We start from the raw sequence: 23,875 nt of genomic DNA on the forward strand, positions 1-23,875 counted from the left end.
AAAGCTTGACCCTAACCCGAGTGTGTTGTGCACCCTCTTCCCTCAAGAGTGTTGAAACGGTTGGGACGGTGGCAGTGGGCGTTCCCCAGTACAGGTCAATCATCCCCCTAACCTCCCAGCCTAATGTGCAGCGGATCCAGGTTCCTGGTTCTGGGTTCCAATACATCCAACTTCTCACCACCTCCACTGGCGGCAGCATACAGCACACTGGCAGCCTTGAGTCAAACGCATCCTCTAAGCAACCAGGTAATGCCTAAACCAGTGATTCTCAATCTTTTCGAGTTGTGTACCCCTAGCATATTCTGAACAATCCTGGAGTACCCACAGCCCTGCCTCGAGTACCCCCCGTCTGGTCTAAAAAATAATAAGCTTTATACATGTGATAATAAAACAACAAAAAATACCACATTTAAATGATTGGTTTGCAATTAGGTTTGGCCCAGACAAATGTAGTTGAACTGTAGTTGTAGCCTGTAAAAAGGGTGAACATAATGAGCCCAAACATGTCACTTTTGACTATTACTTTATATAATAGATGAATGAAAGCTTTCCCAAGTACCCCCTGCAATTCCACCAAGTACCCCTATGGGTACACGTACCCCAGTTTGAGTATCACTGGCCTAAACCATAACCTGTGGCACCAGCCTTGCCCCTAACCCCTTGATTCTAGCCCTGAACCTAACTCCTGACCTGATGTGTGTCTTCCTAAAGCTAAGTACGTAGTGGTGAACACAGGAGCGATCAGGATGTCGATCCCCATCATTCCCACACGGACCACGAAGCAGGTGGCCTCGCCCTCTCTAACACACACACACATGCACACACTTCCACTTCCACACACACTTCCACTTCCACACACACACACATACACACACACACACACACACACACACACACACACACACACACACACACAGACACTCAAACACACAAATGCATGCACATATATTCAAGCAACATTAAAAGCAGGATGCTGAAGTTATTTGAACATCATACATCATTTTAAAAAGATTTTGAAACAAATGCCAAATGGTGTTCTTGGTTTTTAATCTGATTGATCAATTAGTCAAAAAAGTAATATAGAGATTCATCAAATATTAAAATGATTGTTAGTTGCAGCCCTCACACTGGCTTTGGTGCACAGGTCAAACAGCCAAAAAACAAGGATGTTTCATGCATTGTGTACTTTACGATTTCTTCCTTTTCATTCATTCATTAGGTCGTCCTCAGATGAATAAGCCTATACCATCTACATACTAACTCCCTGAACGTTGCTGTTATGTCTTTTGTCATCCCAGGCAGTCCCTAAGCCGCTGATGTTGGCTGCCCAGGTGGTGAACACCAGCCAAAGTGAGAAGCATCTCATAATGCCTACCACGTCACATACCCTGCCAAACCGCAACAAACAGCCTCTCAGCACTGTGCTTACCGCCACCCCTGGGAGGGGCAACATGAGCTACCCTGTCCTCTCCACGCAGTATATCACACAGGTATGTCAGTCTCTGATACACAGATATGGCACTCTGGCACCGTTATAGCACTCTGCCCTCATTCACCTGGTCCGTCTCTCAGCCTCCTGGGATCTCACAAGAATTGTAACCAAACATTGGTAGCCAATGCATCCACATCTAAATGTTTAATAAGTACAAAATCTAAGCTTGGGTGCCCAGCTGCCATCCTTGTGGTTCAAGGTTACTATTGAGCATGGACCCCTCACCGCCCTAAGGGACCTGTCCCTAAAAGAAAAGGTTTGGCCGTGAGGAGTTGTGCCCGCATATTAAAACTTGCACATTGTTAAGTCTGCCAACTTCCCGTTGGTGAACTTGGCTGAGGATGACCAAGAAGTAGTTGGGCAAGAAGTAGCTGGGCAAGAAGAAGTTTTTTAATGTATATTGCGTATATTGTAACATTATGGGCAGTATGTCCATTGTCCACTGTATGGAGAAGGCGGAGAGTGGTCTGACTTGCCTAAAAGGACTGGTCTTTCTCTTTCAGGGAACCCATGACGTTGTGGTGTTGAACCAAACAAGCAACCCAGTCTACCAGGCCCTAAACCCTCACCAAGACACCGCCTACCAGGCCCTAAACCCTCACCAAGACACCGCCTACCAGGCCCTGAACCCCCAGACTAGATCCTAATGTGAGATTGTTTTGTGGTTCCTAGAGACATCCATGGGCCATTATCTATCAGGTAGCATCTCCTAAGAAATGTAGACCAATTTCAGTGGGTCATCACAGAAATGTGGAGATTATTTTTATAAGTTAATATAGCCTACAGTGCGACATACAACTATTAAGGGAAAAGTGCACAACTGGGAACTTCAAAAGTTTGGCTCAAAATCAGACAGGCTAGTTGGGAAAACTCCAGATCCTCTCAATAAACCACGGTGGGCCAGGTGCATGTATACGAAAGTGTCCCTGCTTTAGGATTTGAAAAAAAGGCACCCATCTCCTAGGGTGTACATTTCTTTTGAACACCAATAGTGGGCATCCCCGCCCTCTGTGGGTCGCAGCTTGGAACCTTTGAGACCCCCTGGTCTAGAGGGTAGTCACTTTGATTGAAGCTTGCACCACTCAAGGGTGTTTTTGGCTGCATCTTGTGGCCTCAATTCAGTGTCAGTTTTATCTAGCGTCTGTAGTATTCTGCAAAAGAGAACCAATTTACCCATTAATCCCGAATACTGCTATAAAAATCATTGTAGAATTCAATACATGCAGTATGTAGTATCCACTAGGTAGTATAAAACCTTCAGTTCGAAAAGGGCCTGGCTCACTTGATATCACTCTGCCTGCCACCCACTCAGCTGCTCTGTATTCATCTAATTACCCTAACAGCTGCCAAGCAAACTCCCTTGTTCATCCCCCATCAAGCAGAGACTTTTCTCAGGAGGATGGAATTCTCAATATCTGTTTATTTTAATGCTTGTTAGAAATTGTTGAAGAGCAAAGATTACTCGAGGTCTGAGGGTTGGGCAAAATAACCCATGGTTACATTTCATTGACTCATACAGGCTTGAAAAGCACTGAGTTTCCATAACTTGCCATCACTGGAAATTAAAAAGAGGCACAACAAAGTCAGTGTTTTTCATGCCTGTACTCGTAATTGTATAACCAAGGTTCCCTTTGAAACCGACAGCTAGGCTAGGGGAGGTTTAAGACCTTCGGCTTTGTCTCGGGCCTCACAGCTCACATAGCCATGGGTTATTTTCCCAACCCTTAGACCTCTCATGATTTATCGCTTATAGAATTTATGTGAATTGTTATTTTAGATATTTTAAGAAGATACATTCGGTTTTGACAACTGCGTTGGATTAGATTTTATATTCGTTGATATTTGACAGTGTTCTATTGAGTGATTTACTTTTCACGTTGTTTTCAGGCTTGTTTGATGATTTTATTATAAAGTATTTATCGGCTAATGTTTAGCATATTTTAACCTCCAATTCATCGCAGGCAACTTTGTTCTTCTACCTGTTTTTGTTTGGTTAATTTATCCTAACTCATGTAATTATATTTTGTTAAAGGTTATGTCTTCTGATGATACAAAGTTTATTTCTAATTCCTAATAACCCCAAACATACTGTAGCCGTGTGGCAGCATTGGTTCATACTAACTTTATTTCTATTTTCCTGTTTTTTTCATTGTATGTGATATGGACCTATGTCTGAAATAAAGATTTATTATAATCTCATCCATCTTTATTATAACCCTGAGAACAACATTGGGCTAAAACACTAGACTGTAATAGCCTTATCTGGGTATCTACCACTATCACCGAAGGAGGTAACTGATTCAGCCTATAATTCCCATTCATGAAACCGCTCATTTTTGTGAAGGTGAGTCTGGTGTCCCTACCAGGCACACAGTCACAAAAATGGGCATTGTAGCAGATGCTGAAGGTTTCATGAATGGGAAATAGGCTGAGTAGTGTTGCCTCCTTCAGTGATAGTCAGCTGACATAGGCTATCATAAAAAGTTAAAGAATTCCACTAATAGGCACATGAAAGCTTTCCCAAATACCCCCTGCTATTCCACTAAGTACACCTAGCTTAAGCTGTGTTAGCTATCCGTTTTTAAACCATTAAAATAAATATGTTATAGCTAACAATTATGTGGCGTCTTTCCTGTTTGTTTTCGCCTAACGTTAGCTAGCTAGCTAAAATTAGCCCCGAGCTAACCTCGTCTATGGAGATTAACATTGCAAATCATCGCTAGCTAGCATATGCTAATGTAACGGGGGCAGTCCTATGCTGTTCTATGCTGGTCAGCCTGCTGCACGCCCGTCACTCTCATCCTTAGCTCTGCGTTGTGTTCTAGTTGGGTGGGGCCCCAGGTGTTGTGGGGGGCCCTCAGTCTCTCATCATCATCATCATCATCATCATGATCAAGGAGGGAGGGGGGACACACAGGACTCTATTTGGCCCACCTTGCCATTTATTTTGGTTTCAAACCCTTCGACAAACATCCAGTCATCCAGCGGGAGCGGTGTTTCTTACGGACGTGGGGGTCGAAGTTCAACCACTGCCCGGACTTCACTCGTGTGCATTAGAAGGAGAAACCGTCCACGGGACTCCGATGTAAGAAAGGATAAACAAGTATTTTATCCCACAGCTTGCAGTATCTTCTTACAGGGATACTCAAGGTTACGTTCTCCTCAACCAGCAAAACTGTCCTACCGTAAGAAACACGCGTGGCTCGGCTCGATCGCTGCTTGAGACTCCTCCCACAAAACAAAAAATGGCCTCTCCCGCGTTCCCTCTTCCGTGTACCCACAAGACCTCTCTCTTAAAGCGACAGTACACGTATATGACGGTCGTTGTAAAACATACATAAAAGTAAATAATGACATAAAATAAAATTTAGTAAACACAAATAACAGCACACAGGCAGGATTTGGTGATATTTCATACTCAAACAAAATAAAATAAAAACATTAATTTTAACCTGGTTACACTAACGTTAGGCGAGCGGTCAAATAAAAGTAATGTGTTATGTTTCAGGTACATGCTGGATAGGGTGGAAAAAGTTCTATTAGCTAGCAGTTCTATTATCTAGCCAGCCTACGTTAATGTGTTGTTATCGTTTGCAACGGATATGGGGCATTGCGTCACTTCCTGCAAAGCGTGACTGTCCGATAGCCATCACCGCTAAACCTCAGCCTCGTGTCTACCCACAATACCCCTTGCTAACCCCTGCCCACTGTCTTAAAGGGACCGTCTCTGGCCCGCATGGTGAACATCTAACCTGCAAGTAGGTCACTACAACTACATTCTTCTTCTTCTTTCGGCTTGTTCCCTGTTTCCCAGGGGTCGCCACAGCGGAATCGACAGTTTCCATCGGTACCCTGTGAGGGCACAACACCGATGGCGGTCTTGTCAATCCGCATAATGATCTGGCAAAATTTTACGACGGATGCCCTTCCTGACACAACCACTAACCCTATGGACGCCACTACAACTACATTATTATACTTATAATGTTTTAGGTAAAATATACTAAGACAAACATTTGACCGATTGACAATAGATGTGAACTGTACGTAAATTCCAACTTACATACAAATTCGACATAAGAACAGACTCAAAAACAGAACTCGTTCATAATCCGGGGACTACTTGTATTGCAGTTACAATACCATTAAAATTCTGTCAATATTAATAGTTCAAGCTCTTTCAGTGGTTCATTCAGTCATTCACTAGTACTTCCAAAGGGGGAGAAAAAAACAAATAAATGGCGGAATGGCATCATTCAGATGAATAAATTTACAGTATTTAATGCTGGAGTGCAAGATGCTCCCTGAACGTCATTATTTTTTCAGGATGTGCAAATTTAGGTCTTACATCATGATGTGTTGTTTCTACTCCTACCACCCATACTATATTTTTTCTTTAAATAGGTTTATTTTTGAAGAACAATATTTAAAAAAAAACACTATAGAATATATAAACAATGAAGACATGGAAATTATGATAGCTGCCCAAATGCTTAGTTTGTGGATTTTAAATGTGTCATGTACAATGAATTGTATGTGTAATTCAAATTGTGTGAAAGGTACTCTTGCCCCTCTGTATATTTTTATTTGGCATAGTGACTCAGCTGCAACTATTTGTGCCCTGAAGAAAAAAACAAAAACAAAACAAGTGTTTTGCTCACTCATCTCATCTTCCCGTCTATCTATATGTCCCAATGTGCACTGCAGTGCCTTTTGGCATCTAATGATATTATGACACACAAACATTTGTAAAATGAAGGGACAAAGGATTCTTGAGGATAATTAATCATTTGTGATCATAAACACTCTTCAAAAGTTTCAGATAGAAAAAGAATATGAAAAACTTAAATGGGGAATGAAAAGTACCATAAAAAAAAAACGACCAGCAAAGGCTAAGTTTACAGATAGGCAGGGCTGAGAGGATTGGGGGTTAGTATGTAGTGTAAGGAAGGCAGAATAATGGCACTATTTATAGAAACACTATGACCTACTGTGTAGTCATTTTGCAAAACACGATTTGGCAGCAATTCTGTCTTTGTCATGCCTGTTTCACTGTTTTTAACTCTGTGCTTTTGATTGTTTTATTCGTTTTTATTGTTTTTACTCTGTATGTTTTTGATTGCTTGCTTTTATTGTTTTTTATTATTTGTTTCTTGTGCGTTTGCCTGTGTACTTTTTAAAGCACTTTGGGTTGCCTTTGGGTACGAAATGTGCTATATAAATAAATTTGCCTTGCCTTGCCTTTATAACTAAGGAGAATTCAGTAATGAGTTACTCATTTTGCAATTTATTACACTTATATATAGCTAGCTAGCTAGCTAGCTAGATAGATAGCTTAATCTGCCTACATACAGCCTACTCTGCTTAGTGTGAATGTCTACTAATATCTTCCTAGATTTCTTTCATAGATCCTCCAAATAAATTACACATGAATAAAAAAAAATCTTGACATTGAAATAGTGGAGTAAAGGTGAAAGGTAGGCTCATAAAATGTTTGTTCATTGTTTTGAAATTGAAACATCAAATTGCCTTTATTTGGTGCCAAAAAAAAAGGGGTTCGGGGTTGATTTGGAGCTGTTATTGCATAACATCTCTTTTCCCTCTTTCTGGCAATATCATGCAGTACCACACATGCCAAAATAACATTCCACGTCCTCCCTGGAGTGACCCTGATCCATCACAGACACTGGAACGAGCCGATGTTGCTCTCAACCCTGCCTCCTGTTTACAGGGTCAGGGGTCATCCGAGCCTCTGTCCCGGGAAGAAGACCATCAAAGAATAGCATCGTGACCACAAGATCATGTGACAATAGTGAGCGTTCAGAGATCTTCACAGAGTGACAAGTAAAAGTGATCAAAGAATAAAAACACATCCAAAACTCCATGTCCACTTTACACGAAGCCAAACAAAATTTCATCATCTAAGCGTAAAATCCTAGCCGTTGGGAGGGGGAAAACAGCCAATTGAGGCTGTTGGGACATTTGTAAATAAAGTGAAGATATCCCACCATCTGTAAAACCTCAACTCAGAAACCTCTGTTGCATCACTGACACTGAGTTCACATCTACCAAAAAAGTACTTTGTCAGCAAAGAGCATTTCCTGCTTTTTTTCTCTCTCCGTTCACACATGTCTGAATAGCAGGGATAAGCAGCCTACAGGCATTGATATTAGTAATGTTTTATAATAATCTGTAAAATCCAGCAAAAAGTTGCCACATAGCTGCCACCACAAAGGGAGCTTCAAATGCAGTGTTGGAAGTGTTTCCAGACACTGTGTGCAATCATGATCATTAATATGAACAGCTGTCTCAAAAATCTTATGACGTGGTGCTTTAAAATACATTATAGAGAAGTGTTGCCACATGTACGGTGGTGTGCTGAAACAAAAGTAAGTGACGTAAACACCCGCTCGCTGTCTTCTGCTGCCTGACGTTCTCAGCAGTCGGTCCCGGTGGGGACCTCGTTCTGATGGACTCGTGGAACTTGCTTGTTTCATCCTGGATAGTGGCCCTGACCCTCGCTAAACCCTCACTAACCTGTTCCACCTCTCCTCTGTATCTATCGTAACAGCTGTGTCAGTGAGGGGGCTATACTTACTGAACAGCACTGCCCTGTCTCCTAAAAAACTACCCAATCAGTTGGACCCACTAATGATTTGTGTAAAACAAGACCATTTCAACATCACTCAGATGTATTCAATCAACATATGCTGGGTGGCACGGTGTCCCAGTGGTTAGCACCGTTGCCTCACAGCAAGAAGGTCTTATGTTCCAACCCCAGGCCGTCCCAGGTCCTTTCTTTGTGGAGTTTGCGTGTTCTCCCCGTGTCTGCGTAGGTTTCCTCCGGGTGCTCCAGTTTCCTCCCATAATCAAAAAGACATGCATGTTAGGGTTAATACTCCTGTCTGTGTCTTTGAGCAAGGCAATGGAAAGAAGAACTAGGGTTGGTCCCCGGGCACTGCAGCTGCCCACTGCTCCTATACAACAGGATGGGTAAAATGCAGGGAGTGAATTTCATTGTATGTACAAATGACAAAGTGTATTCTATTGTATTCTATTTCAATAAATAAGTACACAAATAAATAGTAACAAGGATGCTCGAGTTCTTTTAACCCCCCCCCCTTAAATTCTGAATCCAGTGGACACTGCATTGTGATAATGCACTAAAACACTAAAACTGAGTTAGCTTCCAGTGCTCTCAAGACTCAAGTACAGTGTTGTTGGGTTTTTTTTTTATCTATATCTTTCTTCTTATCTAGTTTAAGCACAATTCATGGAACAAAATAAGACATAATGACAGTATAGTCACATTGCATACATGGACAAAACACTACATGGGCGACAATAAAACAATCATACATCACTACGTTCAGTGAGACACAGGACGGATATGGGCTCCTGGCCCCCACAGGGTGGACAGGCTGGACAGTGCACCTCGCGAGTCCTGCAACGCAAGGTGACCTACGCTCCCTGGGTAACAGAGAGGATGGGTGAGGGGAAAGCACGAGTACTTCCGACAGCTCCGGGTGACAAGCGAGCCTTGCCACAGTAAGCAGGCCAACCCTCACGGCTTGGGGCACCCACGTCACACATAAATGGTCACACTATACACTTTAATTCACACTGGGGCTGCATGATTGTTGATATGCATACAAGAGGATGCTTCCAGCAGCAAATCCCTGGCCATACCCGGCCCCCACTATTTACCCCAAAATATGGAAAAGCAAGCAGGTTATATAATGAAGTTGTTACTGTGTCTCCTGCAGCAAATCAAGAGCTCCGCTTTTACAAATTTATCTTCGGACCTCTGCAAGCACATTGAAGTCACACATGCTGTAAGTACGGTAGTTGGACATGTAACGTTAGATATGTTAATCTTTGGGTGTCCGGGTGGCATCGTGGTCTATTCTGTTGCCTGCAGATCGCCGGTTCGAATCCCTGTCCCTGCAGACACAATTGGCCGTGTCTGTGGGTGGGAAGCCGGATGTGGGTATGTGCCCTGGTTGCTGCACTAGCGCCTCCTCTGGTTCCCAATTCTTGATAATTCTGACTTGAGTGAGCCAAATACGGCGTATCTGGAATTATCGGTTCCCAAACGGCTGATTTCAATTTCAGTGATCCAGTTCATTCAACACCAGACTGGCTGAGACTGAACTATGCACCTTCATGGTAGACTTCTGTTGAGAGGATTCATAATGTTTTCAGAAGTCAAGAAACAGCGGTGATCTTATCACCAGATGAGAAGGTTCTTATGCGAGTATACATATACATGACATCATACTTTAAAAAAGAAAAAATGTAAAATCTCAGCAGTAGCAAAGGAAAAGGGGTCGGTCGGCATGCTATAAATTCTGATAGTTAACGCATTACTAAATACACAATACATCAATCTATCAAGTAGTTAACCTGCTTATCTCTCCTTTTATGTCAATTTGATCATTTGATTATGTTTTTTTCCCCTATATTGTAGACCATCCTGCAATACTTTACTACCTAATGCTGTGCTTTTTTTACATTTATAATTCACATGTAACATGCATTTAAGCTGTATGAACACACTTGGCAGCAAAACAATGTCAAGCAGAAGACACTATTTCAAACTGGTGATGTTTTATCTGCTTTATTGCTCAACTGTTACCTTAACTGTAAATATAGGCCTCGGCTTATAAATGAGTTTCACTCATAGCCAATGGAGGACCTGAAAACTGGGTTGAGGGTAGACCGCCACCTTTCACCCTGAGTAAAGAGCAGGCACTGAGTCCTAATATATATATATCAATCTATCATGGATGACATCTTCATCAGACCCAAGGATCCTCCAAGACACAGGTGTGTCTAAGCTATACAAAAGGCCATGCTTCTCAAATCCAAATATGGCTGATTAACAATCATCCTTGACATGGTGGCCCAGTGGTTAGCACTGTTGCCTCACAGCAAGAAGGTCCTGGGTTCGAACCCCGGGCCGTCCCAGGTCCTTTCTGTGTGGAGTTTGCATGTTCTCCCCACACCTGCGTGGGTTTCCTCCGGGTGCTCCGGTTTCCTCCCACCATCAATAAGACATGCATGTTAGGGTTAATACGCCTGTCTGTGCCCCTGAGCAAGGCAATGGAAAGAAGAACTGGAGTTGGTCCCCGGGTGCTGCAGCTGCCCACTGCTCCTATACAACAGGACAGGTTAAATGCAGAGGACGATTCTCCTTGTAACCTTATAATGACAAAATAAACTGTCTTTCTTCTTTTGCATCTAACCACCATCTTCCCAGAGTGACTGACGATAACATCCATCTCACAGTGCCTCCTGCAGTAGGACGTGGGACGTGGACTCATTTACCACACATTTCACCTGAAATCAAATTTCACCTAAAACACAAACAAATAATAATAAAAAAAAATACTTGACATTGAAATGGTTAAGCGCTGCTGAAAGGTGGGCTCGTGACACGTTTGTCACGAAATGTTAATTGCATTCTGTCCTCTGATGTTTGTATTTGTCTTAAATACAGAGGAAATCAAGAACCAAAAATGCAACTCAATGTGTCTTTATTTGGGGCAACAAAAAAAAAACCGTTAGAGGGTTCAGGGGTTTTTGAGCTGTTACACAGAGACATGATTATTGCAGATGGTGTCCCTTACAACTACCATCTCTGTGGTCAGGAAGATGGAGGGGAGTTTCCTCTTCAGGGTCATGGTGCACCACAGGAAGGCATCTCTCTCGCTTATTGTGGCAACATCATGGAGTGTTACACATTCCAAAATAATGTCCCATGTCCTCTCTGGAGTGACCCTGAGCCACATACACTGGAATTAGTTGATGCTGCTCTCCACCCTGGCTCTTGTTAGGGCCAGGTCACAGGTCACCAGAGCCCTCAGCAATATATTATCACATAACAAAAACAAAAAATATATATCTGAACACAGTGACTAGGATACAGGCTACTTAGATAATTATTAAATCTCTATTCTGTTGCCTACCAACACGGGGATCGCCGGTTCGAATCCCCATGTTACCCCCGGCTTGGTCGGGGGTCCCTGCAGACAAAATTGGCTGTGTCTGCAGGTGGGAAGCCGGATGTGGGTGTGTGTCCTGGTCGCTGCAATAGCGCCTCCTCTGGGGTGCCTGTTCAGGGGGGGCGGGGGGGGGGACTGGGGGGAATAGCGTGATCCTCTCAAACGCTATGTCCCCCCTGGTGAAACTCCTTACTGTCAGGTGAAAAGAAGCGTCTGGCGACTCCACATGTATTGGAGGAGGCATGTGGTAGTCTGCAGCCAGCAGAGGGGGTGGAGCAGAGATCGCGACGGCTCGGAAGAGTGGGGTAATTGGCCGGATACAACTGGGAAGAGAAAGGGGACAAAAATCCAAAAAATAATAATAACAATAATAATTATATTATTATCATTAAAGCTAAATACTTCGAACCTTAACATAGATGTTTAGTAGAATGTTGCCATCCTGCGTTTCTGTAGAATTTATTTTTCAAACTGATTGCTGATGTACAAGAGCAATCTGAAAAACTGCTTTGTTCATTGCAAGGCAGACTGTTGTAACAGATTTGCCTACATTTAGTTTCCTGATAGGTTATTTTCCTCCAGTATTATACAAAAAAAAAAAATCCCCTGTGGCGAAAAAGGGCGATGCAGAGAAAATCTGATGAAGTGGGGGCAAATCATTAATGAGTTTACTCATTTCAATAGTGAGTGACGTCAGATGTGGGGCTTGAAACTTCTGAGAGGAATCATTGATAGCACAGAAAAATGGTCAAGTGGAGATCTTTGTTGGGAAAGGCAAACTGACCAATCGTTACTTTCTTGCTACGGAAAACCAGGAGAATGATTCGAGCTTCCGTATCCACCGGGCATTCTAGAAAATGACCTTTTATTAGCAAGATGAGGGAAATATCAAATTAAATTGTCTATTTAATTGCTGCAGGCTAACAAGGAACAAGTAAACCAGCCAGGGAGCAGGTTAGCTTCACAGCACAATTTACCATGGTAACGGATCTGGATTTACTCTGTTCTCTGTTTGGAACAGCAAATTCCAGATTTCTGTGAATTTTGGGTTGAGCATATCTGAATACTTTGCCAATCCAGCTTTCTGAAACACCTCCCCAGACGTGTTTACATTGCATGGTGTTGTAAATGTAACCCACTCTTGGGATGCGCAATGCTTTAGGTTTGGGAGGAGCTAAGGGCAGAGTGTAATAACCACACACACACAAATTAATCTGGACTGCACCTTTTGTCACGTATCTGGAAAAACCCAAAAGCAGACGGGACAACCAGGTAAGGAAGAAATCAAGTCTTAATTGAAATGGCAGATCCCAGGAGTAGAGCAGGAGTTGGCTCAGTGGCAGGGAGACTGGCAGGCTGAAGTACTGACGAGCAGAGAGCAAAAAATCAGACAGGCAGGCAAGAATGCAAAAACTATGAACATCAGAGAATGCAGGCTAGGATTGGGACTGGGCGTGCAATAACCTTTAGGCAACAAACCATGAATGGCAACGTTCCAGAGAAGACTGGTCCACAGTGGAGGTTTCTTAAAGGTGAGGGTGATTGTTTGGTGGCCAGCAGGTGTGTTGATTGAAACCATGGACAGGTGTGCCAGAGTGAAGGAGGAGGAGGAGGAATGAGCAGGTGTCAAGGGAGAGGGGTTGTGACAGTACCCCCCCTCCGAGGGGCGCCACCGGGCAACCCACCAGGCCTGTCAGGGTGCGTCCTGTGGAAGTCCCGGACGAGGGTCGCGTCCAGGACAAGGCGACGAGGGACCCAACACCTCTCCTCTGGGCCATATCCCTCCCAATCAATGAGATACTGCAGGCCGCGACTGCGGTGACGAGAGTCCAGGAGACGACGAACAGCGTAAGCAGGATGATCATCGATCATACGATGAGGTGGGGGCGGGGGCACCGGAGGAACTAGAGGGCTGGTAGAGACAGGTTTGAGGCAGGACACATGGAAGGAAGGATGAACCCGGAGAGTGCGGGGCAGCTTCAGACGGACCACAGAGGGGTTAATGACTTTGACAATGGAAAAGGGACCAATATACCCGGGGGACAGTTTCTTAGCGTCCGATTTCAAAGGTAGGTCCTTGGTAGAGAGCCATACCTGGTCACCGGGGGAGCAGTCCAGAGCAGGGGTGCGATGACGATCAGCCAAGCGCTGGTAACGGCCGGAGGCCCTGAGCAGTGCAGCACGGGCTCGCTGCCAGGTCCTACGACACCGACGGACATGGGCCTGGACAGACGGAACCGGAATGTCCTCCTCCTGAGAAAGAAAAAGGGGAGGCTGATAGCCGTAAAGGCATTGAAAAGGGGACAACCCAGTAGCAGACAATGGCAAGGTGTTATGGGCCTATTCTACCCAGGGAAGTTGAGAGGACCAAAAGGATGGGTTGGCAGACACCAGACAGCGGAGAACAGTCTCCAATACCTGGTTGGCCCTCTGGGCCTGGCCGTTGGTCTGAGGATGGAACACCGATGACAGACTGACGGTGGCACCAATGGCAGAGCAGAAAGCCTTCCAGACAGCAGAAGTGAACTGGGGACCACAGTCAGACACTATGTCACGGGGAAGACCGTGGACCTGGAAAACCTCCCTGACCAGGAGATCTGCAGTCTCTCGGGCCAAAGGCAGTTTAGACAAGGGCAAAAAATTAACAAATTTACTGAAGCGATCCACAACAGTCAGTACAACGGTATTACCGTCGGAGGCGGGCAGACCAGAGATGAAATCCAAGGACAGATGCAACCAGGGACGGTGTGGAACAGGCAGGGGGCGCAGCAGACCAGCACTGGCCCGGGTGAAGGGCTTATTCTGGGCACAAACAGGACAGGCAGAAACAAAAGACCTAGTATCCTCCTTCATGGAAGGCCACCAGAACCGCCTACGGAGGAAGGCTAGGGTACGGGTTACTCCAGGATGGCAAGTAAGTTTGGAAGAGTGAGCCCACTGCAACACACTTGATTTAACAGCATCTGGAGCAAACAAGCGCCCAGGGGGACCGTTACTTGGGTCGGACTGAGTCTGTTGTGCTGCAATGACCTCCCTTTCAATGTTCCAGGTGACAGCCACAGCCGCAACCACACAGGTAGAGGGAACGATGGTGTCAGGTTGGAGTTTGGGCTCAGACTCCTTCCCATGTACACGAGACAGAGCATCAGGCTTGGCCTTCCTGGAGCCAGGTCTGTAAGTCAAAGCGACCACCTGGCTTGGCGTGCGTTGAGTCGCTTTGCTGACAGGATGTATTCCAGGTTCTTATGGTCAGTCCACACTATAAAAGGAATCTTAGACCCCTCCAGAAAATGTTGCCATTCCTTCAGTGCCAATTTCACTGCCAGGAGCTCACGATTCCCCACATCATAGTTCCATTCAGCTGGGGAGAGACGGTGAGACAGGAAGGCACAGGGGTGTATCTTACCATCCTCACTGGATCGCTGAGAAAGGACCGCCCCCACCCCAATCTCAGAGGCGTCCACTTAGTTGATTGCGCTGAGGGTGGCGGAGCTGGAGGGGCGGGACCCGGGATAGCGGAGGCACCAAGCTGGGTCTGGATTCCAGAGATCTTTGAGCTGAGCTCACGGAGGGCGTCAGCCATCCCCTGTAGCACCTGGCTGTGCTGGCTCAGGACCGATTCCTGGTTGGCTACAGCCTGGCAGACCGTGGCCAGGTCTGTGGTGGAATGGTCTGCTGGGTCCATAGTGGCTGGAACGTACTGTCACGTATCTGGAAAAACCCAAAAGCAGACGGGACAACCCGGTAAGGAAGAAATCAAGTCTTTATTGAAATGGCAGATCCCAGGAGTAGAGCAGGAGTTGGCTCAGTGGCAGGGAGACTGGCAGGCTGAAGTACTGAAGAGCAGAGAGCAAAAAATCAGACAGGCAGGCAAGAATGCAAAAACTATGAACATCAGAGAATGCAGGCTAGGATTGGGACTGGACGTGCAATAACCTTTAGGCAACAAACTATGAATGGCAACGTTCCAGCAAGGACTGGTCCACAGTGGAGGTTTCTTAAAGGTGAGGGTGATTGCTTGATGGCAAGAAGGTGTGTTGATTGAAACCATGGACAGGTGTGCCAGAGTGAAGGAGGAGGAGGAGGAGTGAGCAGGTGTCAAGAGAGAGGGTTTGTGACACCTTTAGTGTGCTGGAAAATACAAATACAATTTACAATTACAATGAAAATAATAAACTGGGCCCTTAAAATAAAGAAATAGTCCTGAAGTGTGATTTTCTACACTCAAATGAGTCAAAGACTAGTCACAGTTAATTGTCAGAGTTAATTGTCAGAGTGCACTCTGGGGTTTTGTTCAAAGGATACCAGTCTGGGTGACTGGCACAACTTGCCACACTGGATGGTAAGTAGAGTTGTCCTGCCGAGGTTCAGATCCGCTTCTTACTGCTACTCTGGTGGCTCGCCATCTATCAGCTCTCAAATGACTTCTCAGGATTCCGATCATAACAAAAAAATCTGACCAAGCTCACACACTTTGCGAAGCAATTATCGCTTGATAAGCTTCTCGCAGCGTCCACGCTCTTGTCTCATGTCACTGCCCCTCCCTTCTCTATTCACACAGACACTCCCTCTATCCTAGACTCGATCAATCGAGGCAGGTAAGAATGGAGCCGATAGAGATAACCGATTTTAACGAAGTAATAAATCATAACTATAATATGAAATAAAATAAAACATGAACTTAAAATAAATTAATGTTTATAACTTATATAGTTTTTAAATAAGTTTCTTTTTCTTTAACCCATTATTTCTGGCTGGGTTACACCCTCCCCCTCTTAACTAGCATGAGTCCCTTCATGCTCTTTCTTCAAAAGACTATTTACTCTCAAAAGTATCAACTAAAACTTTATTAAATCCCTCTAGGATAGTCTGTGCAAAAGAAATGAGAGGGTTCCCTAGCTGAGGGTAGGTGAACTTTCCTGGGGGTCTTCGCTGACGTTCAGACCTGCATAGAGTGTCTAATTTGCTCATTATAACCACTATCTGTCCCTTCCTCAGCAACAGGGCCTGTGCTTGTAGCCGACTTGTTGACTTTCTGAGAAACATCTGTCAAATCAGATGAATTTGGCAAAGGATTATGGATTTCTCCTTCAGTTTGAGCACTTTACAATTCTTGCTCATCTTCTGCAACATTGGTCTGCTTGTGAGAAGAGTTATTGTCAACGGATATTAACTGTTCTTGTTCTCTTCCAGGCAGTTTTTCCTCTCTTTCTGATGAGGACAATTCAGGTGAGTTTGTTTTAGCTTTTGTTGTTTGTTGACGTTCAGCTGTTTGATTTTGTGTTTCTAGCTGATCAGTGTCTCTTTGGTTTTCAACACAAAGGTTTTTTTCAGGTTCGTGTTCCATTTGATGTTTTTCCACAGGTTCAGAGTTATCAGGGCAAAATCAGATAAGTTCTCGATCAGGTCTGTGTTTTCTTCCTCCACAGGTGAGCTTGATACATCAATGTCAGAAGGATCAGGTAAGTTCACTCTTAAGTTTGTTAGTTCCATTCTTGGTGAAGATTTTATTTGAGTAGATGTTCCACTTCCAGTTACTGTAACTTTCTCAGGTTGCATGATACCAGAAGGAACAAGGACTCGTGTCTCTGTCTCAATGATTTCCCTAGTGTAACAAGTTCTATTTGGGCCAAGATATCTAACCAAGTAATTCTTATCAGGACTCAAGCAGTTAAACAGTCTAGTAAAGGGTTTAAGACTCTAGGTTGACTCTAGGAGTATAAAAGGCACACTGACGAGGTTTTAGAAAAAAAATATTAAATGCCGGTCTTTTATTATCAATATGATCAATATTCAAATCTCTTCTCAATAAGGTCAAACACATCAAACATATATACAGTACACATTGTAATTGCTATGACTAAATCGGTTGCAACCTTGAAAATAAAATAAAAGTCAATAAATGTCCCATCTACGCGGGTAGTGTGATTTTGGAAAAGAGCTCAAGTTCGCTTAGCTGTATCCTGCACGTTGTTGCAGCCTGGCGCGAATGATGGTACAGTTCCTGGCGCGTGCAGCGTGCAGAGTTGAGAACTTGCTGTCTGAAGAGAGCATGCAGGGTGGAGCGCGTGCATGCAGACTCGAGCAAGGGCGCTCGGCTCGGGGGTCCAGGCTCGCCGTTCAACACTTTTCAAGGCCCCCAAAAAAACCAACCTGCATATAACAGGGGTTCAGTCAGGAGTCTTATCTAAATCTCGACTGTACAGTATAACTTCTATATCAATTATAGATCAATTCAGCATCAACTCACGTTACCTCACATGAACACACATGAACCGAATGCTCAAATGACTCGTTCACTAACGTTACATAGCTACAGCTTAGCTATCGGCATCGGGAGCTAACCATCATTCAAGAGACTCATATCAAATATATAACTTGGTCTCCGATTGGTTTTTAAATATCTATATGAAATATGAACTTACTATCATGAAAATGAAATATATATCACGAAATCAGTAAAAGAAAACAGTAACGGCGCTGCCGTTTCATGAGCTAGCAATACATGAAGCACCCAATACTTTAGCTAGCATGACTCGTGACATGAGGAAAAAAATGTAACTCACCAGAGCTTTCGCTCGATTAAACTCAGAAAGAAAACAATAAAGGGTGGACTGTTCACAGTCGGACACTTATCCTGTGTTAATACAACAGGTCTTATGAAAGAAACTCGAAGTTAAAGGGTTATCTTTATCTTAAATCTTTGTCGATGTCTGGAATGACGTCCTCTCTAGAGATCTGCTTTGCTGATCAACTCCAGACTGATGCAACATAGGAAAAGTGACCTACATATGTGGTCTGCGTGCCCTCTATTGGGGATAGGGGGTATTACAAGTAAATAAGTAAAATCATGGGAAATAATACAAGGGGATATTAACCCTTTCTATCTGGGGGAAAAATACATGGGTTACATCAGGATAGAATGAGGGACTGCCATCCTCTTCCTCATCATACAGAGGTCACTCCTCTGTTTGGCTGGGATTTCGTCTCGTTCTGGGTTTGGTAGCTGGTGCTGGTCTTACAGGTTCTTCCTCTACTTCATGAAGGAACCCACAAGGGAGTAATAAGTCTCGATGCAGGGTGCGCGGAGGCCCATCCTGACCTTCAGGGCACACTGTATAGACTGGCAGGTCTCCAGCTCTCTTTTGCACAACATAAACAGTGGATTACCACCAATCAGCGAGTTTATGCTTGCTGCGGAGACGGAGGTTACGCACCAGGACTCTGTCTCCTGTCTCTAGACTAGACTCTCTCACCCGCCAGTCGAACCTTTGTTTGTTCTTGTCAGCAATTTTTTTTTTGCGTTTCTTATAGCTAATTGATAGCTTGCTGTCAGGTGAGACTTGAGGTTTTTCACATATTGCGAGTGTGATATGGGTGAGCTGCCTTTTATGGGTAATCTAAAAGCAATGTCAATAGGCAGTCTTGGCTGGCGCCCAAACATACGCTCGTAGGGTGAAAACCCGGTTACTTCATTCCTCGTGCAGTTATATGCATGAGTGAGAGTTTTCACATACTAACGCCATTTTCTTTTTTCTTTCCCCTTTAGAGTACCCAACATGCTCAGTAGTGTACGGTTAAACCGTTCTACTGGTTACCCCTGGGGTGATAAGTGTATATTTGCTAGTAATATTTGATTTGCTAATGTCCCTTACGGCTTTCTGTAGCGCCACAACAAAGTCACGTGATGTACGTAACAACGTCAGTCGGAATCCGGTCGGTGAATAAACACCCAGCACGAGAGAAGTCGTCCTTGCTTTATTAATGTTATAAGTTAACATAGCCAGAGGGCACAGATCATTACATGGTGTCAGAGAAGCGGAGTTTAAATACCCAATATGGATTCGTACGGCGTTCCAGCTCCACGGATGGACTGGGAATCGGCGAACTTACCTGAAGCATGGAGACGATTTCGACAAACAACGGAGCTAATGTTCAAGGGCCCCCTGCGCGGGAAGAACGAAGAGGAGAAATGCAGCTACCTTCTGCTCTGGATAGGGGAAAAAGGGCGCGATGTGCACAACACTTGGACACTCAGCGGAGAACAAGCCAAGAAGCTAGAAACGTACTACGATAAGTACACCGAGTACATCACCCCCAAAGCAAACCCGATTTATGCCAGATATAAATTTCATGAAAAGATGCAGGGAGAGAGTGAATCCTTCGAACAATTTGTAACTGAGCTAAAGCTCCTAGTCAAAGACTGTGGCTACCCAAATGCCGACGAGATGGTCAGGGACCGCATCGTGTTTGCCACCAACTCACCCAGAGTGAGAGAAAAGCTACTTAGCCAGGGAGCTGAGCTAACGCTAGAAAAAGCCATAGATGTAGCCCGCTCACACGAGCTAGCAAAGCAACAGCTAAAGTTTATGGGCCAGGGCAGCACACATGAAACGGTGCCCGCAATAGGCAGAAAGACTTACAAACCGAAAGCACCCAAAGCAGCTAACGCTAACTTCAGACAAAGGGAAGGTAACGTTAGCACCGCCGCTAGGGCGTGTAGCTATTGTGGAGGGCTACACGGCGCTAAAGCCACTTGCCCAGCTAAGGGTAAACAATGCATTAAATGCAAGAAGCTCAATCATTTTGCTAAAGTATGCAAGTCTAGCTCCCAGGGACAGACAAAGTACTACCGCGGCACAGTACATGCCGTCGGAGAGAACCCAGAAGAGTACACCACTGACAGAGAGCAGGAAGAACTGTACTTCGACAACATTACAGTGGAGAGCACCGCTGTGGGAGAACAGACAGAGCTGTACATAGACTGCATCTCAATAGAGAACAACGGAAAAAGCAACGAGCAGGCTTACGTAGAGGTTGGAATTGGCACACCTCCACAGAAGGTAAAGTTTAAACTAGACACTGGGGCACAGGCCAATACTATTCCCACCAACCTGTTCCAGGCGCTGTTCAAAAATGTGACACTGAAACCAGCAATACACAGACTCACTGAATATGGAGGAGGCGCGCTGAGCGTGAAAGGCACATGCAAACTCAAATGTAAGTACAGAGACAATGCAATGATGCTGGACTTTTACGTCATTGACACAAACGCCCCACCAGTCATGGCAATGAAAACATGCCGTGACCTAAACTTGGTAAAAATAGTGATGGCTGTGAGCGAGGAAAACAATGTCACATCACAGAGCATAATGGATGAGTATGCAGATGTTTTCCAGGGAATAGGAGAGTTCCCAGGCGAGTGCACCTTCCGCGTCACACCAGATGCAACGCCGGTCGTCTGCCCGCCACGCAGAATCCCCATCGCCCTACGCAGCAAACTGAGGGACGAGCTTGACAGCATGGAGAAAGGCGGCATAATCTGTAAGGTAACAGAACCCACAGAATGGGTGAACGCACTCGTCATTGTTGAGAAGCCAAAGACAGGCAAACTTAGAGTGTGTTTAGACCCCAGAGCTCTTAACAAAGTGATACAACGACCTCACTACCCCCTCCCCACGCTGGAGGACGCCACCACAAAGCTCGCTGGAGCTGAGTACTTTAGCGTGTTAGACGCGCGGTCAGGCTATTGGGCCATCAAACTGAGCACTGAATCCTCAATGTTGACGACATTTAACACAGTGTTTGGCAGGTATCGTTTCCTCAGACTGCCATGCGGAATCGTGTCCGCTCAAGACGAGTTCCAGAGACGCGTGGATGAAACATATGAAGGATTGGACGGTGTGACGGCCATAGTGGACGACATACTAGTGTTCGGCAAGACTAAAGAGGAACATGACCAGCGTCTCAGAGTGATGCTGAAGCGCACAAGGGAGCGAGGGGTGAGGCTCAACCCCGACAAGTGTCACATATGCGTGTCCGAGGTAAGCTACTTCGGCCACACGCTCTCACACGAAGGCATCAAACCAGACCCACACAAGGTGAAGGCGGTCAAGGACATGCAACCCCAACAGAACAAAGCAGAGCTGGAGACAGTCCTCGGCATGATCAACTACCTCGCCAGATTCGCTCCACACCTCTCACAGATAAACTCACCCCTCAGACAGCTTCTGAAACAGGACAGTGAGTTTGTGTGGGATGCAGTCCACGACAAGGCGTTCCAAGAGATGAAGAATCTCATTACACAGCACCCAGGTCCAGTACTCTCATATTTCGACCCGCAGAAAGAGCTGCGACTCCAAGTGGATGCATCCAAAAGTGGCCTTGGGGCTGTCATGCTCCAAGATGGCAAACCAATTGCCTATGCGTCCAAGTCACTCAACAGCACTGAAGAAAACTACGCACAGATAGAGAAGGAGCTCTACGCTGTGGTCTTCGGCTGCAAGAGGTTCCACGAGTACATGTACGGACGAAAAGTGATTGTGGAGTCAGACCACAAGCCTCTGGAGGCAATACTAAAAAAGCCACTGGCAGCAGCACCACCCCGGCTGCAACGGATGATCCTGGCGCACCAAAAATACGACATCCAAATCATCCACCGCCCCGGTAAGGACATACCGGTGGCTGACACACTGTCACGCAAGTCAATAGAACACCACGACAGTGACCTACAGGAAGGGATGGAGGCCCAAGTGCACACAGTCCTCAGCAACATCCCTGTGAGCGACACAAGACTCACAGAAATCAAGCAGGAAACAGCGCAAGATCCACAGCTCACCGCACTCAGACGAGCCACACTCACTGGCTGGCCAGACACAAAGAAAAAGTGCCCGCCCAGCATCCAGGAATACTGGAACCACAGAGCAGAAATCTCAGAAATGGACGGTATCCTGTTCAAAGGTGAGAGAATCATTGTCCCCCAAAAGCTTCGCAAGGACATGATACAGCGCATCCATGCCGGCCACCTCGGCGTGGAAAAAAGCAAATGCCGATCAAGAGACTTACTGTTCTGGCCTGGCATGGGGAAACAGATCGAGGATGCGGTAGCAGACTGCAGCATATGCCAAGAACGGCGCAGCGCAAATGCAAAGGAACCAATGATGTCACACGCCATACCCGAGCGGCCGTGGCAAGTGATAGGCACAGACCTATTCACATGGAACTCACAGGACTTCATAGTCACTGTGGACTACTACTCCAGATTCTTCGAGCTAGAGAGACTTTACAGCTGCACTTCATCTGCCGTCATCATGAAGCTGAAAGCAGCAATGGCTCGACACGGAATCCCCGAGACTATCATCAGCGACAACGGTCCGTGCTACAGCTCGGGTGAGTTCCGCAACTTCTCACAGACATGGGGTTTCTCACACACCACCACAAGCCCCCACTACCCACAGAGCAACGGCCTCTCCGAGAAGACTATCCAGACGGCCAAACGCATCCTGGACAAAGCCAAAGCTGAGAACAAAGACCCCTACATGAGCTTACTGGAGTATCGCAACACACCGGTGGACAACCTGAAATCACCGGCACAGCTACTGATGAGTCGGAGGCTGCGGTCCATTCTCCCATCAACAGCAAAACACCTGCAGCCACAGATCGCCAGTCAGGAGGATGTTCACAAAAGGAGAGAGGTATGTCAACAGCGCCAGCAGGCATACTACAACCGAACAGCCAAACGTCTGCCCCACCTGCCCGCAGGCACACCAATCCGCTTCCGGCAGGAGGATGGATCCTGGAGACCTGCAACTGTGGAAAGACCAGCGAACACAGACAGGAGCTACCACATCCAAACCAAAGAAGGTCAGATCTACCAACGCAACCGTCAACACCTGCGACAAAGCAGAGTGAACACTCACACTACACACACACACACTTCACAGCAGACTGTTACCAGCGCTAACAACAACACACAAGCCCATCAGCAAGAGCATGCTGAACCTCCAGTCACGAACAATCAGCGACAACCAGACACACAGCCTGGTTACACCACGAGGTCAGGCCGCACGATCAAACCAAGACAAATCCTTGACTTATGAATGTTAAAAAAGAGAGAATTTTACACCAACCTGTACTATACCTGCTATGTTTTGAAAAGAAATATTTACAGCGTTCACTTACCTTGTGTACCTACCTGCTGTTTGCAGTTTCCAGTAATGAAATGAAAAAAAGGATGAAATGTTATTACGGTGTCACATTTAGACAGTGAAGGAAATGTTTTACGCTACTTTGTTGCAGTCCAGTTATATAAGAGTTCCACTTTCATATTCTTTCTTATTAAGATTGTATTCGCTTATAAACGTGCTCAACGTGGTCTGTATCTCTGCAGAGAAAGCAGCACTTTTCAGAAAAAGGGAGATGTAATATTTGCTAGTAATATTTGATTTGCTAATGTCCCTTACGGCTTTCCGTAGCGCCACAACAAAGTCACGTGATGTACGTAACAACGTCAGTCGGAATCCGGTCGGTGAATAAACACCCAGCACGAGAGAAGTCGTCCTTGCTTTATTAATGTTATAAGTTAACATAGCCAGAG

Source organism: Lampris incognitus, chromosome 12, assembly GCF_029633865.1.
Source record: "Lampris incognitus isolate fLamInc1 chromosome 12, fLamInc1.hap2, whole genome shotgun sequence".
Taxonomy (NCBI): domain Eukaryota; kingdom Metazoa; phylum Chordata; class Actinopteri; order Lampriformes; family Lampridae; genus Lampris; species Lampris incognitus.